The 19,886-nt window shown below is 41.0% G+C and overlaps 1 protein-coding gene across 4 annotated transcripts in view; it reads left to right on the plus strand.

Annotated features, from left to right (window-relative positions):
* The window catches only part of GckIII (Germinal centre kinase III), a 100,467-nt gene that overhangs the window by 22,621 nt on the left and 57,960 nt on the right, over window positions 1-19,886 (plus strand). For 3 of the 4 annotated variants that reach the window (XM_012359611.2, XM_067355493.1, XM_067355501.1), the window contains exon 1: window positions 12,374-13,445. The exons of the other annotated variant lie outside the window; for it this stretch is intronic. The gene's annotated coding sequence lies outside the window, so the exon portion shown is untranslated. Of the gene's footprint in view, window positions 1-12,373; window positions 13,446-19,886 lie in introns of those variants that run through there. 4 annotated transcript variants of the gene reach the window in all.

Genomic DNA, 19,886 nt, shown 5'->3' on the forward strand with positions numbered 1-19,886 from the left:
ATTTCACGCATTACTAGTAATATTATTTCATCATATATTAATTCAAGTAGAAAATGTGTGTGTGTGTGTGTGTGTGTGTGTGTGTGTGTGTGTGTGTGTGATCGCGCGCGCTTGCGATTGACGTTAATGTTACGTCATTTGAAAAGTTTGATTAAAAGATGGTGATTTTCAGTCGAGAGTAAAGTAATCAGTAGCTTTCAATACTGTGAGTTTCGTCTTACGCGACTTTGAAGATAACAGCGAGACGTAACAGAACGATATTGGAGGATGAGTGCCTTTAATTAAGAAGACCTCTAATCAAACAGTTTCGGCAAGCGAGTCTCCGGTCGCCAAAGAGAATTCAAAGCACAAGCTTGGTCGCAGATGTGGCGCACATTAAATTTGATTGAGCATTACTGTTATGCATGTAGCGCTCGTTAACGAAGACAAATATGTTTCATGAAAGTCCACAGCTTGCTTAATTGTCACAATCCATGGAAAAAAATTCATTAAGAGTTTAATGAAAGATTAAATAATTTTAATGAGAATGAAACATTTATTAAACCGTATTATAAAATTTGTTCATTAATTTTAATTACGCAATGTTTGAATTAAAATATTATACAATAAATTTAAGTAGATTGTGTTATTTCAAAAGTCTTTAAAAATTTTTTAATAAAAATGAATTTTTATTAAAAAGACTTTTGAATTAAAATCCATTGAATTTTTCAATGGACCGTAGACTAACCAGTGAAAACAATGGAAAAAAAATTGTTGAAAAAGAAGGAAAAAATTTCAAAAGTCTTCGCATTTTTAAAAGCTTTTTAAATAAAAAATACATTGAATTTTTTTGAATAGAGCATACATCAACTGGTGAAAATAGTGGAAAAAGACTGTCGAAAAAGAGAGGAATTACATTATAATGTATTATATTTTATTTTTGCATGTTTGCTCTTGCAATAAAGCTTCTAGAAAAATGCGCAGATTTTTGTTTTTGAAATAATTCTGATTAACGTTAATTATCTGGATTTATTTATTCGTGCGACCCTTTATTTATCATAACGTACAGATATCTTTAGAATGGAATTATTACAGCCTGCTCATGACAAGTGTCTGTTCTGATTACATCGTTTCTTTCTGGTTTCGCCTACGTAGAATATTAAATTCCGTTTTCCAGCGGTAGATCGCTTTCATTGCGGGCACTCCGGCTTCCCGTATCTCGCAGATCGCTCATTTACCGGTACTACATAACGTCATGTAAACTCTCCTTCTTATGCAAACGCAATTTATCTCGATGATAAAAGTCCTCCAGTATATTGATCCCTCGGCATGTGATGTGTGGACGCTTTTACACGGAGCAAGTTTGAAACGATGCCGGCTGGCGACGTGAGTGCACGGCCTCGTTATAGTGCGTGTATTCTCGAAAGCACTTGTAGTCTAACGAAAGATTATGCATTTTCATCGTGACGAATAAAGATACTACGACGGAAAGCACTTTAGCTGAACCTACCTGTGACTGCGTCGTTAACGCGTTAAGATCGTGAAGCCTTAACAGGATCTGTTGTCCCGCTATCGCGGTAGATTTGTCGCGTTAGAGGCCTAGCTTCGATAACTGGGTTTGCAATGCGCGATACACATATGAAACTTTTGCGCAATTTATATGAGGGGTTCAGAGGAAAAGTGGATCAAGTCTATTTTTGTTAATTGTTAGAAAATTAGTTCTGAAGTTAAAACTGTTCTAATTGTGTGCAGCATGTACACTATTTTTCATAGTTTCTTTTCATTTTAACTAAAACATTTGCACTCACTTTTAAATCATTCAATGAAAACTGTTCAGTTTTTTCCAATTTATACATGATATAAAAAAGGAGTTGATCCACTTTTTTCTCGGAACTCTTTATATAACAAACGCACATAAATATCACTTTGTGGAAAATAAAGTACGCCTCCGTGCGAAATTTTTGCTCGACTCGCGATTTCCAAGGTCCGAAACACCGCGGAATATTGTGATACAAAGGTAGATGAAATATACAAGTATATGGAACGTGAACAAATACATCGGATAGTTATGAAAGAATGACGTGGGGGTCACGGCAGGTCGTGCATCGCTGATCTAGAAAAAACCGGCTGCTAACGTCGGGCGTAACTCACGGTTTCGTAATTCTCAGTCGTTAACAAAGGCGAGCGCCGACGACGCGCGCACGCCTTCGTCTTGTGAAACAAGGCTTTACGAACGCCACCAGTTAGCACGCAAGTATATTAAGCCCGTGACATATGCGGCCCGGCGCCATGTCGTACCTCTGGCTGGCGGGGTCACGAGTGTTGAATCACATGGACGACGCATACCTGCGTGTGACAACGATAAAGCGCGATATATGGATTACGGGGACTTTCACGTATCGCGAGATATATCGTGCTTGCCTGCGCGCTGTCGACAACACCACGTGTGCCCGCGGCTTTGTGTTCGCGGGCAGAAGAGAGAGAGAGAGACGCCATGAAAATCACATTCGCGAGAAAAACAAGACTAATCTGAGAAACTGCGATCGGTTGTTTGTCGACGACGGACGAGCACGGGAAGAGATTATATTTGCACCGGAGAAAAATACTGAAATTTACAATAATACGAATTTGCTTAAAAATTTAATTAGCGCAAAATTTCGCTGAAAACACGTAAAATTTTAATTATTTAGCATTACGCTTCACGTATCGCAGTGGTATTTATAAACATGGTATACCGCACGATATAATACTCGGTGCTATCTGCGTCTCTGGCTGTTCTGTTATGCGACCGTATTCTTGTGTTACGTTTACTCACGTTTCGCGCAAAGCTCGACAAACGTAATTAACAGGCACGCTCGGCGCGCTAAATTCTGAAAGCCATTGTTAGGTAACTATGCCATTAAATAATTCAGGATTTTTTCTAAGACGATTTTCCTGCAAATAAATATTAAATTACTTTAATCTGTAATTTTATGCGCTTGCAATTGCGAATTTGTTTTTGGATTTTCGCGACTGTCATCACTAATTTATCGGTTTCCGGCGCACGCCTTTTTAATTAACCATTAGTCACTGCTTTATCGTCGGCACTTGATCACGGTGAAGTTTCAATTACTGCAGCAAGAGTCGCTACTATCCCCCTATGTGTTTCACTCGTTAATCCTCGTACGAGAGCAACAGTGGCTTTTATTTCCTCGCGTTTTCGGACGCATCCCACGGGCAATTAATATTTTAACCGTCACTGTACGTACTGAAAGTACAGGCGGAATGTTTACGCTGGATTGCGTATAGCGTTTGTCCATTCGTTCGTTCGTTCCTCGCATCGATTAAAATTCATGGACGGGTTCGGTAGTGCATCGCGAAAAAACAGGAATGCAAACGAAGGCAACTGTTATTACCGTCGTTATTCTCTCATTTTCAACCCGAGCGAGCTTTTTCGTAGACGAATCGTAGTATAAAGCACCAACGGCTTTTGTGAAATTGTCTCACGACTTAGACGCCGGCTGATTCGCGCTGCGTTTAATTACCTCCGCGGTATTTTTAAGCAGGATTATGCTGATCTACAGTACGATATAATCTGCCGCCAACTTTGTACCTTAATGCGGAACTCCTGCGCATGTCGCGAATCAAATATTACGGTATTTTCTTACCGTTGATTTGTCTACATCTTCTAGTAGTTAATCCTAATTAATGTGTAAATTGGAAAATACACGCAATGTTTTGAATGTCTCATGAAGTATTTGAATTGCGTTAATAATTTTTTTCTTTCTTTGTTACAGGTAAGTCTTCTTCTCGTTCAATCTCTCTGATGCGTCCGGGGGTGAGTGATAATTTATATAATTATTATATATATATATATATATATATATATATATATATATATATATCTTTTTGAATGTACATAATATTACGCCAGAAAATATAAAATTGCACGATAGTTTTTACTGTTATCAGATGAATTCTGATGATTTGCTCGGAAAGAGATTTCGGAATGTCGCAATTGCGTAGTTCGGAAACTTTTACCTTCTGGAATGCATTCTGAAACGTATTCAGCAAATATAAGCTGTATTCCACGTCAGTGAGATTTTATTATTGTCTTTCGTCTGCGACTCTTCCTTTATGTTATATCGTACGTCGCGACGTAATCCCAGCGGCTCTTAAATATTGTCTTACCAGTCTGCCGCGGCGGGCTTCTATTTTCATAAATTTTACGCTTCAACGGTGTTCTTTATTTTGCGCGGATACTCAGAGAGCTCTTTATATTAAAAGTCAGGAGAGAAAATTAGTTTCCTGAACGCAACTAACAATAAGCCTAAAAGCCGCTTATACTTCGCTTTACACAGTTTGGAAACTTCAAAAAGATTTTATATACGTAACATAGACTGGCACTTTTTTTCTCTAACGTGAGACGGAGTGAGATTGCATCGTAAAGAGGGCCTCCGCCATGAATTCCGTAAAATTACGATTCACGATTCTACCTTGGAAACGATAACAATGAGTCACCGTGCTATTTCAGCGCGTATTTATCTCGCGAAAATCCTATCGCGACATAACTCGTTAATGTATGCGTTTAAAATGAATATGCTAACAGAACGATAACGCTCGCGAGTGGTTGATAATGAATAACTCGGGGAATGCCGATTGACGATTAAAAGTGTGCCGTGAACGACTCATATCGTGTATAGAAATGGAATGGGAACGAGTTTGACCACAGCAATATGAGCGGTCGCGACTGGTTTCATGGATTTTGTGGATCACGGAGGTCGTGACGATTTTCCGCGGCCGTGGCCTCACAGGCTGCGAAGTTCAGAGAGGGTCGGTCGGCAACTAGTAGCCGCAACATCGGCCAATGAGAGGCACGAAACTTGATTCCACGGGATTACGCTGCCTGGATGAAGCCGGGAATTAGCTTGGGAGAGCGTAACGAGCTCAGCCGTTCCGCTAAATGAAATCATGTAGATTATATCGTAGATTTTAGATCATGTTTTGTTATTAACTCTTTGCGATCCGAATTAATTTCGACAAATGGTAGCCAAAACAACAGTATTTTATTCTTTTTTTAATGTCATTACAACAAAACTAGTTGTTTCGATTATTATCAACTGGAAAATTTTATGAAGATTAAAAAAATATAATTAATTAATTGTAGTCATGTACTACTGTTTAAAGAACTATGTGCAGAATTTATTTAGATATAAAATCGCAAAGGATTAATATCATTTATAGAAATTTTTTCAGCGATCAAAAATATTTGAATACCTCACTGAGAAAAATGGTTTTATTATATTAACAAAATTCTTCTGGTTGACCGTATTTTAGTCGAACGAAACAGAATTTCTGGTTATTGTCACAAAATTTTACACTTTATATCAACACCGTTTGGTTAACTTTACTATAAGGATTTGAATAAGTGTTTTCTTGTTGGATCTACAAAACTTCTTGTATATTTACATAAATCGCAGCGCTCTGCAACAGTTTTGTCATCACTCACTAAACGGTTGATCAACTGTTCGCCGCATTCATTTGTTACACTGCTACTGCGCTCTCGCTACTCGCGGCGTGTATCGCGCGCATTAGATCTTTCGCGAAGCAATGGCGTTAAGTAGTCGGAACAGTCTCAACTGAGCTCGCTAAAGTTTTACGTTGCGTCGTGGAATCCATTACGGAATATTAGTTAGGCCGATGGCAGAGAACGAGAAGTAAGCACTTATGTCTGTCGTAGACGTCTGTCGTGGACGTATGGTAAGGCAGAGAAAAACGTAAGTCGTGAAAGGTTATTGGATACGTGTGGAAACGACTACGACATACATAAGTTTTTACGTCTCGGTCTCTGCCATCAGCCTTACATCCAAAAAGTTTTATGATCACGTGGTGTTTTTTTTTTTTTTTTTTTTTAATGAAATATATGAATACCAGTGATGTAATGTTTCCTACCGGGCTCGGGAGCCGGGAGCCCGGTAGGAAACATCACATCACTGAGTATACTTTCAACCAAAATATATTGTTAGTATTTTACAAAAACCACACCTATCCGAACTTGTTTTTTAACTACAAAGTTGTGTTAACCTAACAAAACGATATAGTAAAGTTAACAAGAAATTCTGGTGGAGTTTTGTAAATCTAACAACACAATGTGGTAAGGTTTACAAGAAATTCTGGTAGAGTTTTGTAAATCTAACAACACGATGTAGTAAGGTTTACAAGAAATTCTGATAGATTTAAACAGGATGAAATTTAACAGAATCTTCTGGTAATTCCAACAACAAATTTGTTTCGTCCATTTTTGAACAAACGTACTAGTAGAATCAACCAGAATTTCTTATAATACAACAAAACTTTTTTTCCAGTGCTTGAATCGTCATGACGGAAAACTGCAGCTTTCTTTTACGTGCGTATAAATCTATGGATAAAGAATTGGATCGAATATTATTTGACAAAATACTTACGTTTATAAAACAGTGCCTCTTTGATACGGAACGCGGTTCTAGCTGCACGTAGTATTATTACACAAGAAATGACGTAAGAAATCATTGTGAGGCACACGGGGTTGTTATTAACCCTGTTTGCAATGGCAACTGGTGTAGCGCAAGTGTGCGGTTTGTTTCTTCAAACACCGGAATCAAGTGGGTATTGTTCGTTCAGCCGATAAATTCGAAACGAGTGCAATAAGAGGTGGCCGCGTGCCGTTATTAGTCACGTGACGTGTCGCCGGACGATTAATTTATGTCGCGTCGATATGTAAACCCGATGCTCTTCCGTGTATTTTTCCCGCGCTCAACGTGGCGCGTGATAGTTACGAGGTAAACGTGCCTCGGGTGTCAAGGAATTTTCCCCGATTTTCCATCGGTCCGTTCGAGCGAGCGATTGCGAGAAGAAGCGTATCTCTTTGATATACGTACGGTCGCCGCCGTAGCGAGATTTATAAATAAAAGGCGAGCGCCTTGCGCACTGCCGTCGCTTCTGTGCGCTTAACCGCCGCGGCAGCCCACTATTTTTGCGAAACAAAGGATGCAAGATTTATAGCGGGTTTTCTACGGTAATAAGGGTGGGCTGTCCGCGCGTGTAAGGGCGCCACCGGCAAGTTCTTCCCCATCGAAGTTGCGCGACCATTCGTTTTCTTTTTGTCGCGAGCTTCTGTCAAGCCCGGCGACCAGCCGGTCGGGGTAGATTCTGCCGCGAAGAAAAACGAGTAATGTATCGCGCATAACATTATGAAGTATGTTCGTGTACGCAGCATTAATCAAAATACGTCTTAATTCATTTTCACGAGCTGGGGAGCGATATATGCTGAGGGCTTTATAGAGTGTGAGATTTATGTCGTTTTTCCCTGTAAGCCTGTTTCCAAGCGTGATCGTTTTACGGCAACATTATGCAGTTTGCCGTCTAGATAAATACACAAACCGAAATAAGCAGTCCGCGTAATGACTGTCCATCCGATTTGCTCGCGGCGAGCGCTCGATCTTCCTGTTCTCTAAAAATAACTCGGATATTTTTCCGTTAGCTTTTCTGATTACCGTGGCGGGGGAACGGAGCGTAGGATAGCTAAATTGCCGACGTTATCCTCATTCGCGATGCAAATCCCTCGTTCACATCTCACCGCGATCTCGGTTATTGCGGCGGCCGGTCAGTCTAACGGGTGTGACTGACGTATGTAGTAGCAATGACGCGAGTCCGCGTTGCGAATTGCTATTCGTTCCACGGGAATCATAGCTGCAGCGATTATTCATCTTTCGGAAGGCCGAGCACGAAATTCGATAATCCTAGCACGGCAAGGAGGAGCGGACACGCGAACACAATAATTTAGGATCGGGACGTTCTCGGTGCCGTCGGGGTTCTCGGTTACCGTTAAAAAGGATCGGAAAGGTAGCACGTGGGCTTTCGGAATACATATAGGCGCTGCTAACGTCTTAATCATGATATACTTCGGCGAAAGTACGAAAAATGAACAAATGAACACAACTATTGTTATCAGAGTCTCGATTTATATGAGAAAAAGATTCCATAGAAACTTTAAATACTACTTTAATCTATAATTCGCAACAGAGATAATAGAATTTTTATTTTATATTTTACATTTGTATTTATAATTTTCTATTTATAAATTTTCTATTTATAATAAAAGATTATTTAAAAAATCGTAATACACACACACACACAAGATATATATCTTCGATATATATTTTATACATTTATGTACTTCGATTTTTTTAATGCTTGTATTATATGACAAAGAAAATTTATAAATAGAATTTTAATTTTAGTTTTATCGTGAATTATAGATTGTTTAAAGAGGATTTCAACATATAGCTTACAACTATGCTACTGCCAATTATACACAAAATCGATACGTATGACGTACATTTTTCCCGATTCGCCAGAATTATGGCAATTTGCGGGTAGATCTTAGCTTGCGCTATCGGACTTTCCGCGACCCTGAAACGCCAGCTGCTTCGTTCTTCTTCCATGATTCACAACGACGGGACCGAGGAAATGGTCTAGTCTAGTCCTTGTGGCGACTTGGTAGACATCCTGGTATACGCACGACATTAGCAACGGATTTTCCCGTGGGTAGTCGTCCAGAGATCCGGTGTAGATAACCTTATCCGAGAAAGTCGAGCTTTGAAACTCGTTTTAAGACGTTACGGATCATTGCCGCGGAAAAAGAAAATGGGAATTTTAACCTGTCTTCGTCCTGGCCGGAACTTTTCGAGAGAGCTTTACCACGATAGAGATAGAAACGCTGTAGTGTCTGGTCTCGAGTATCCCATCTACGGGAAAAGTGAGTAAAAAATCTTGAACCTTAATTTACTCAAAATAATTAATTGTAATATTAATAACGATGGGGGATGTACGAAGAGCGCGTTTAATTAAAATATATGTATATATACATATAAAGGGAGCGGACGGCTGATAATAGTATATAACTATACCTACAGCGAATTATAATCGACGAGGATCTCGACTAACTGTAACTTTCGTGCGGTAAGTAGAAAGTATCCGCCGGCACAATCCTCTCTATGAACCATGAATATTAATTGGTGCGATGGAGTTAACGAGTACCGATCAAATCCTCTTGGAATTATACATTGTAATGGGTCGATTCATCAAAGTTTCACGCGCGGGCGCGTTTATCTTTGATGGATCGGCCGTCGTGTATGGAGGCTCAGCGTTTCCATTACGAAGCGGTAACTTTCGGCGCAAGGCGATTACGTTCTCTCCCGCGTGTGTATAACAACTCGGGCGGGGAAGGAAGGGGACGAAATTAGTTTTTCTTTTGCTAATAACGAGGCAATTATGCGCGACCGCGCGTACTCGCATGAACGACGGAGTAAATAGCTCCGGCAATTTTTAATGGGCTCTCATCGAGGGGACGCGCGGTAATCCGACGCTGTATTCCGCGTTCGCCGTTTCCGTACTCCCCGCGGGGAGCGTTAATTAACGTTAATTAATTTAACATACTTAACGTCAATCCCTCGACTCAACCGCGTGGAGGGGCCCGGTATCCGGGCGACGTTCAAATATCCGCCAGCCACTTCCCGATTGCGGTCCACAGACGCAGCGTACTTGCGCAAAGCTTTAGCCTTTGCATTATCCGATCGAGCTAATACGCTCACGATTTCGATGGGTAATCGAGCTGAACAATTAACGAGAAAACGGGGCACACTGCTATCGATAACCGATCATCTCATTTGGCGCGTATTCAGCGACGCGTTTACTCGCCGTGTTCCAATTTACACTGGCACGCAAATTAAATAGTTTTATAATACGTATATGAGAGCCCGATATGTGTGCGGTAATACACAATTTATGTATTTAAATTATGACACGCGCGAGGAAAGTTTATAAATCAGAGATAGACGAATTGCATTAAAATGATAATTCCAACTTTATGAGTTAACTCGTCGTTCGTCCGCGCGTCAAACTCAATCATCGTACTATTCTGAATCACATTTGTACAGAGGGAAATCATTATCATATTTAAAGCTCGGTATTAGGTGAAGCACACGCTGGAGATTTCGCGCGTAAAACTTCCACCCAATGATGATACCGGCGCCGTAATTCTGCAGTCACGCCGTGGGCTTCTAGGAAAAGTTCGCACATAACTCGCGAATGTAAAACTCGGTTTGAACACTCTTACGTATAAAAAATTGACCGCCGTCGGAAGGCAGTTTTTAACTTGCAAGTCGCCAAGCTCTTTTTTTGCGTTTAAAAAGATATAATAAAAGAAATCCGGTCTTGAAACACGATGAAATATTTGAGAAATTTGCCAAGTTTCTTTCGCATACGTTAAATTGGCATTTTCAGCTTATGGACACGAGTGCGTACTTTGCTGTCGTGAATTTCTGACGAATCCACGTTAAAATAAATTTGATGAGGGAAAAGATACTTATTTGCTAACCGTTTTAGCCGATGTTTATGCTCAGGTGCAAAATTGCATGAAATTAGACGGTGCGCAACGGGGACGAGTCGTCGTGCTTGTATCTCCTTGACACGATCGATCTCCTGCCGTCCGTCGATTCATCCGTTGAATTTCTTCGGCCGTCTTCGATGCACCGCAAGGTCCTCCGTCCAACAAAACCGGTTTTTCGTGCTTGATTCACGGAGCGACGCTGGTCTTGGCCAACGACGTGACCGCTTCTCCGGAACTTTATTCTGGTATCTTTTTTCCTCGCTCTCTGTTTCGCGCGCGATAAAAGCGATAGACTTGAAAGCTCCACGTTTATTTTCGCGTTGCTGCGATCTGTGCATAGTTGCGACATTGATATTTTTCGAAATGTTCGTTATCTTTTATTCGCGAGAAGTCATCCCGTGGGTCGACGGGAAAAGGCTCATGCCATGTCCTTCAAGATTATGGTCCGCGTACACTTCACTTTATGCAAATCAGTACAGGGCTCTCTTCTAGCAATCCTTATTCTTGCACTTTTCTCAATATTTATTTTATTTATATCACAATTTTATTTCATAAGTGTGTGAAGAATAAAAGAAAATTATAAATTACAACGTGAAATGAGGAAAAATTATAAAAAGCAATATGAAATATTTAATATTTGATATTCAATATATATAATTAATATTATTAACATATATATTGTATTAATATTATTAATATATATAATAAGTATAAAATTGTATTAATTGTATGGCATATTGGCTATTGTATTAATTTTTATATTTTAATATTTGGAGTATTTTATTGTTTTTACGTTATTATCGAAGCACATGAGTGATGCAAACCAATAAATTCCAACCGCGCTTTATCTCCCAAACTTATTTTGCGCCAACGGGTTGGCCGCACCTCCGTATCATCAATCCCTCGCATTTTCCAACGCGTCGTGCAACTATCCAAGAATCTTCGCGATGTCGTTTCGACGCGCGCCCTGAGGAAATTGTCAAGCCCTGACGACTGATACGGATTTCGTTCTCCTTACTTTGCACCGCCTATCTCGACGGCTTCTAATTTATCTTCCACGTCGCTCCCGACGGCGCCCAAAAACGTTGCTTTCGCGGCGCACGACTCCGTAGACCTCGCGAGTAAATTCAGCGGTTTTATCATGTTTTTAACGAACTTATCTTGAAGTTACGATCTGATAAAATATCAATCTCGTGCCCTTATTTCTACGAGCACTTAGAAATATTTCCTTGGACGCATTTTTAGATTATACAATATAATTATCAAATTTTCCTAACTTTAATAACATTTTGAAAAATAACTATGAAATAAATATGATGTGTATAATATCATTATTTGTAAAAATTATTTTGAGGTTAAGTGCGAGTAATTTTTTAAAAGATTTTTGTGTGACTTTGCATTTTAGTTTTCTATGTACGTAACTGCTTTCTTATGAATTCTTTTTTACACTAAACTGAGTTCAGAAAACATTAACTTAATTTACTGATGCATTACTTTTTGCGCTATTTGGTCAACATTTAATTTTCTTGTGATTGCGCTCGTAATCTTTGCTCTCTGGCATATTGGCTTTAGTTTTTCGCTCTTTACCACTCTCTCTGGTACTACTACAAACTTTTCTAGACGAAGAGAGAAACTTTTTGTTTACCAGTTAATGTCGAGCCTTTTTTAACAAGCAGCTTCGTATTAAAAGACACGCAACGAAGCCCTATCTAAAGAGTTTAAAAAATTTAATTAAGTAATAGCCGTTTCAAGCGTTACCCTGATATTAAACAGTTTAACGCTTTTGTACTTGCGATGACGTGAGAATCTTAGAAGATCTTACACAAGATACTTTTTATTTGCATATTTGTCTAATTCATATATTGCTTGTATTTTATTTATTATATTTATTATTTATTTATTTATTTTTATATTATTTTGTCACATTTGTAAAGATAGTACTTTTTCAGCTTTTACTTTTTGGTTCGATTTGATAATAATGAAGACTTCAGTTTTCGACAGCAACCGGTTACTCGCTGTTTTTGGAATTCCGTGTCGTTCATAGTGAATTTTAATTTATTCCTCTTTCGCCATCTCGATCTTTTCGTTGCTTTACGCTCCGTCAGTCACCCCTCGTAAAGCTGAATCGTCGTCACGAAACTCGCCTCTTGGCCTTGGAGATTACGCCGAAGGTCTCGTTTCAATAAGTAATTTTAGAATACAATGTATAGAACCGGCGCGTCTCGAGAATTGCCAAAATTGGGAATAACGACGTTAAAAGCTTGAAAGCTTGAAACGATGCAGAAGAGTCTTCGTAATGCCATAATATTTGCAACTTTCTTAAAGTTATGATTTCATTTGAAGCACGTTAAGTATTTAAATACTCTTCTTTGTATTTGCATAAATTAGATTGTTGCTATAAATTATTGCAAGGCGACGTGCTACTACGATAGTATCAAATATTCCACATTTTTTCCGTCATGCCTTATCTACATTTTACCTTATACATAACCAACGTCGTGTTCTCGCCGCCCACGCCGAAAAATTCGTACCAACCCGTTCAGCCGCGAATTCTGATTTATCCGCCCCGCCGTCGCGACCTTCATGTTCTCGGTACATCGGCCCCATGCACCCTCCACCCTCCGTCCCGCAGTTTTCCGCCCTTTCATATGGAGAGAGACAGATAGAACGACGGAGGGAGGGAGAAGGGGATGTTTTTTGCTGGACGAAGTAATTCCACCAGCAGACACCCCCACCAGTTCGACCTCGTGGCGATACACGCATCCCTTCTCTCGATAATCGCCGACGCGGTGGGGATGCATTAGGGGGTGGTGACGGCGGCGGATAGGGGCAGCTGGCCGGATGGTTGGCTGGCCGCTAAGGGGTTGCGTCACGGCGCCGCCGTTGTCGTTTCTTGCGGATTCGGTCCCCGAAAGAGGCAAGCTCTCAGTCGACGCGCGACCACCCTGCATGCGACACCTACATCGCACCGTCGTAGCAACCCCCGCAAGCCGTGCGAGAGGCGCTTCCTGTTCTCGATCGAAGAGACGCGTGGTAACGCGCGAGCAGCGAGAAAGAGGTAATTCAGGGTTATCGGGCTCGCGATTTAATTTATTAGATTATGAATCGGAAAGGGTGTGCCGGAATATATTCATTTTTGTCTGTGAGAGGTTTTAACAATTTTTCACAATTATTTAGAGATTCAATTGAAGATGATCACAATGTGTTTATTTTTAACTTTTAACGTCAAGCTTATAGCTGTGATTTGCAAGAATTATATTGCAGGAATTTATTGAGAATTTCTGTACAACGCATCTAAAATATTTTTAATAACGTTTAAATTATGAAAGAACTTATATTTTCCAAAAATTCGCTGAAGTGAATAAGAAATATTTCGAAATAACTCTTTTCAAATATACGCACGATTGGTGTTTATTTAACATTAATAAATTAATGTAAACTCTCAGAAATGAGATTCAAAAATATTAAAATATTGCAGTTGTTATAAAAGATGACGTAATACATACTCCGGCACATTCGATACATCCTTTTTATCATTTCTTATCGAAGTCTTGTGTCTGATGGATGGAGGATTAACAATTCAAATATACATATTGTTTATTCGCATACTCTTTTTGTTATGCAAATGCGATGTGAATCACTCCGGCGGTTGGTATTTTCTACGAACGTGACATTGCGAATTACGGCCAGTCGTAGACTGGAGTTTCATTATGCTAGTACACTGTCGGTCGATCATGCAACGGTGGAAATGCAGAGAATCATAGCGGGCGTGTGCGATCACTTTTCCGATGACTATGACTTCGCGAACTTCCTTTGGTACACAGGAGAACAATAGCGGACAGTTTCGCGAACTTTGCTATTACGTTTCCTGATGACCAAGCCCAAAATTAATCCCTCCAAGCTGTAACTCACTGGATCGAACGAAAAACACGTTGAAACATGGTTTTATTGCCTTTCGGAACTTGATTTATCAATTTTAGTTGATCAATTATGTGTCAATTTGAGTTCTCGCAAAACTATGGCTATTTTTTACATCCGTGTTAACGATGTGCCGCGCGATTAAATCATCGGCAGAGACGAATCGCTTTCTCCGGCGTACAGTCTTCGAAGGCCAGTTACGTGTCACGAAGGTTTTCGCCTCCGATTCGCCGCGACGCGACGGACGCCGCGTTTTCACGGCCAGCCGTTTTCGTGTCAGGGATCAACGGATTCCGCACGTAACCGCCGGAAACCGTTTCGTGTCCCGTAAGGTACCACGGGGGTAACGCACCTGCAAACGGGGCAAAGGGGGGGGGGGTTTCCCTTAACTACGTTGATACCGATTTCCGCAACTTGTTGAGACACGAGCGTCGCGTGACGCGTCCGTTTCTCTCTCTTCGAGCGCGACTCCTCCCGGCGGTGATATCTCCGCTTGCGTCCGGAACGAGACGACTGCCCCGAGCGAATTCCGATACGAGGACGTTTGCGCGACCATTTGTGGAATTTAATATAACCCGTCGCGATCAACGAGCGGGATCTCGCGTGCTAGAGGCGTTAAAATTTTCAATTACATCTAGATTACACTTCGATCCGAGTTCTTGAAAAATATTTCAGTGAAAGAATTCAGTGCGAAGGGTAATCTCGCAATTTAATTAAATTAATTTACCGATATATATATATATTATCGAAAAAATCTGAGCTTTATTTGTGCTGGTGTTATTACGCGGTAATAATGGATATTACAGATATTATATAAACGTCTGACACATGAACACAGGGATAATGGGATGACGTAGCGGTAGAAACAACGTCGCTGTCAGACGACTGGCAGCGGGGTGAGTGTATTACGCAGGAAATTGTGCGATATCGTTTTGCAAATTGAATTTTCTGGCGGACGCGACGCGCCGCGCCGCGGTGTCTGAAAGTAGGCAGGCCGGTTTACAGGCAAACCCGACAAGTTCGGATAAAGTGGCTTTAGCGCGAGCGCTTCCTTTGTCTCGTCGCGCTGGCTCCGGCAACGGGGGAACGCCCTTCCTTTTCCACCCACGAAAGATTTACGGTGTCTACGGGGAAGAACTTTGATAATACTCGCGCAGAGCATAGTAGGACTGGGGATCTCTCGCAGGGGCGTCTGGCGTTTTCCTCCGACGAAGTGGAAATGCATGATCGTGTAGAAGCGAAAAAAGTATCGCCTGGAGACACCGGGCACTCCCACGATATCGCACCGAGGGGAAAAAAAAAATGGAATGTGACGGTTTTATCGTTGAATTCTTAACGCGGGTGTTATTTCCTGTCAGACGGAAATAAAATTTCTCAGCGTCTCATTATTTATTTCTATTGTTTCCGTGATTTCGCGAATAGAACATTGCTATTCGCTAGAGTGGTCAGACTTTAGCGAATTGAAATTATATGATGCTCAAAGAACAGAAAAGAAAGAATGATATAGGGGTTGTGGTGATCAGTTTTTATGCGGGCGCGGGTTCAATTTACCTCAGCGTTTCAAATTGAGGCCTTTCTCGCGGATGAAAATAGAAACGGTGTCCTGTAGAGAGCCTGTTCGTCTATTTATGCATTTAATGCATCGTGGACCACTTTACGAGAGCGTAAATTACTCGGTAGTAAAATCGTCGCGCGGCTATCGCGACCGCGTGTAATTTACCGTCGAGAAACTCACGTTAATAACGTGGATGGCGCGATGACTAATTCCATTGCGGAAGAGTACCACAAAACTGGTACCGCGATATTAACATTTGAATACCCGCGCAGTGGGACGAGCTTGCATTTTTCAGTGAGCTCCGCTCGCCGCGATTTTGAAGAGTAGAATTTACGACACAACTTACCTTTAACGATGCTAGACGCGTGGGTCGCGATATCCGACGATGAAATCGGGGACTCTGTTGACTAGTACGTAATCATCACTTCCTGATTTATTGACCTCGATTTTAAGTGGCATGACTAATCGTAGCGCGACATTTGCTTGAATGACATGATAAAAATAACATCTTATTTCACGGAAAAATTTTCGTGCCGTCGTACAATCAGGTGCACTAATGACGTCCTCATTCATAAGAACGATTCACGACACGCGACTCAGATTCTTGTTATTCATTGCAAGCAATGCATGAAACAATATTGAGTCATGTGATTAATGAAATTAAGGTAAAAATACGTTTTAAATATTACGAAAGTTTTACCGTCGAACGTAAGTTCGAGAATCGGAGTATTATTTAGTGTACTTTATTATTAAATTTACGTGATATCAGTCAAATTTTGAAGGTAGAGCAGCTCGTAGCCCATTGATGAATAATGTCACGGGCTCTTCAGCACTCATGATCCATGTTTTCTCGTGATTCATGTAAGGACCGTGCACACTCGGTGCAATTTTCGATGGTAATTCATGCAAAATCTGATTTCCCTTAAGTGCGTGTGTGCGTGTGTGCGTGCGTGCGTGCGTGCGTGCCGCGTCGAGCAAGCGGCATAGTAGCTTCGATCGCTGCTTTTCGTGCGTGGAAAGTTCCTTTGACCATTAGGAGCACGCGAGCCATTAGGTTAGCGAAGGCAATTACCTGGGAATTGGCCCGAGAGCTATTTTCAAAAATTTCTTCTGCCAGCTTTGCGATGCTTCTCGCTTTTCAATTCTTTTTTCTTTCTTTCTTTTTTATCTCTTAGAAGCTCGTTGGCCTCGCGCGTTTTTTTTCTCACGTAGATGGGAAAAAAGTTTTACCCGCTGTAAGCCGTCGCGGGCTGTTGGCCATTTCTAATAAAGTAACTGGTCTCCCTCGAGATGGAAGGTGAATTATTGAAGCCCGCGATCTCATCCGTCGTGCGCGATTCTACGTTTTCGTGCCTTACGGAGAATCGACCGGAGTTTCTAGATATCGCGCCGCATTTCGTTCCCCTTCGTTCTCAGAAAACTTTATTAATCATATAACTCGCAAGAAGTCATGCTTATCGTTGTTGATTAATCGCGCAATCCGGAAAACTTTGTACGACCGCATGTGGGCAGCAGTATGTTTTCCGCTCTTCTTTATCGTACGAAGAAGAACTCTGTACTTTCCTTAATTAATGTCAAATAGTAGTGAAATATTTAATACAATGTGTATTTTATCTAAAGCAACGTTGTTTGCTGTCACTCCCGTTTATTATGACGTTATTTAACAATTGGATTTATATTTCACTTTTTTGTGGAATACCTGCATCTGTCCAGTCATCGATCTCTCGGCGGCGAATGTACGCCGCCGTATTTTTAGACGGCGCTCTGGCAGGTGGGAGAGATGCTGGAGACAAGTCTATTTCCGAATACTTCGAATTCCGCGGATACGTCGGATAGCTGACAGTCGGACGATTCGGATAAACGTCACTCTCCGCCGCATTAGTTGGTTATTTCCGTCGATGAAAATTATTGATCGCCATTGCCATCAATCTCGTTAAGTTGTTAAACCACCCGCGAAATGCATAAATTAGATCGTTTTTGCCGCGGTAAAACGGCCACGTAAAATTTGCAAAATTGTCAATCGCGATCTACTCTGAGCACAATGTTTAAAATCTATAATTACCCAAAATTATTTTTCAGACAACGTTTTCTAATTTATTTGCAGTCTAAAGCGTTCATTCTAAAGTATTATTCGGTTATAATATTAACTGAAAAACATGGTTTTTGTGAACAGCGAGCTATCGGCAGCGAGATCGCATGATAGTTAATTGACTATTCACTCTGTATATGCTGTCTTTACGCGCGCATCAGACTTGATATACTTGCTTGGCTGCTTCGATATTTGAAACACGTTCGTGTATTCTATACATAACGCGCAATGCTCGTGATTTGGCAGTGAAAGAGACTGTCGCCATAAACATACGAAATATATGTAGATAGTTTCATTGCATCGTATCAAAGTCACGTATCATGGTTCCTCTCACGTCAGTGAAAATTCTGCGGTGTCGTGAGCTGATTCCCGAAATTATGCGCACTATTATTTAATTGCTACATATAATAAATAAAGAATACGCTAAATATGAAGTGCGATCGCGAGTTTTACAAAGATGCGAAATCGGGACATTTCGCTCGGTAACATTTTATTAAAATACGCTTTGCGCCCGGGTAACGCATCGCAATCTGCACTTGACACGCGGACTAATGAATACAGACTGCGTCCAAACACAGGATTTAATTGTCCGCAAACATCATTAACCGAATAATCTAAATGACCCCGGTTGCGCGATCAGCCGCTGACCGTAACGTTTTATTAAAATTCCAGCCGGTCCCTCCGCTGCCTCGTTATCAAACGCATGATGTTTATCGCCTTAACGCAATCGTCGTTATCGCAAATCGAATTGAAGGATAAATTTTCATTAGTCTGTCAACATGTGCGTCCGCAGATTTTTATTGAATCGTGATGTTCAAATATGGCAAAATTGAAAGGTACACATGCGTCTATATATTGTACCAAAATAAAATACATTATTAAAGCAATCTTCGTAGATTTTTTGTCCGCGATTTATCGAGTAGAAATTAGAGTGCGTCAATGCTCCATTCATAATACCGTTAATTCGCACCGGGACTTCGTCTTGTTACAATTTACTCTGACAGTTTACCTCTCGGTCGCAGTATTGCGCGTCATGGGCCGCCGCTGGCAAGGTTCCAAAAAACGTTGCGCGTTATGAATTTCGACGCAACCGGAAATATATGTACAGGTGCAAAGCTCTCGCGTTCGCGTCTGAATACCGTTTAATGGAGAGCTCGGGTATCCTGCGGCGAGCGACAAGTTTAAATGAATCTGTCTGTTGCAAACAATATTTCTCCGCCCTCGATTTGTACGTGTGTGTACGCGCGCGCGCGTGTATGTTTCGATGAAGCTCGGAGAGTCTGACACCGCCACTGCGGATTTCTATGGGCCAGTTTTCCGTGAATCCTATCGGCGGCCGACAGTCGCGAACGCGTCAGACAATACGTTCGCAAACCGCGCGACGGCTGTCAGGATGCCGTCCTCGCAGCTATGTCAGACACGTCTACGCGGTTAAATTACTTTTTCAAGTGACAGAACCGCGCGGATATTTCCAGACGCGATTCTTTTCAAACCACAACTCTCGACACAGAAATTCCGTGTATAATAGTCGCTTCTAATACGATTGCGTAATATATTTTTGAGAGTTCGGGTTTTCATGATGTAATGTAAACATTTTGTTAGCTCCTTCTCTTATTGCACACGCGGCAACATGGGAAATACGGCAAGCAATTAGCGGCGAATTCTGCCGTGATCAAATATTAGTTCGCCTACAATACACACTGATTGCTGATGGAGGAAAACTCTAACAGCCTGAATTTTGCGAAGAAATGCAGAAATTATCGTACGTACTTTTATTAAACACGACGTCTAATTGTACAAAAATTTTTCATTATACGTATCTGCGTATTTTTTTATTTCATCGAATGTTTGTTGGTATTTCCGACATTATTGGACAGCTTTCAGTTATGTGTGTGTGTGTGTGTGTGTGTGTGGGTGTGTGTGTGTGTGTGTGTGCG

The sequence above is a fragment of the Linepithema humile genome, chromosome 1 (assembly GCF_040581485.1).
Source record: "Linepithema humile isolate Giens D197 chromosome 1, Lhum_UNIL_v1.0, whole genome shotgun sequence".
In the NCBI taxonomy this organism is placed as follows: domain Eukaryota; kingdom Metazoa; phylum Arthropoda; class Insecta; order Hymenoptera; family Formicidae; genus Linepithema; species Linepithema humile.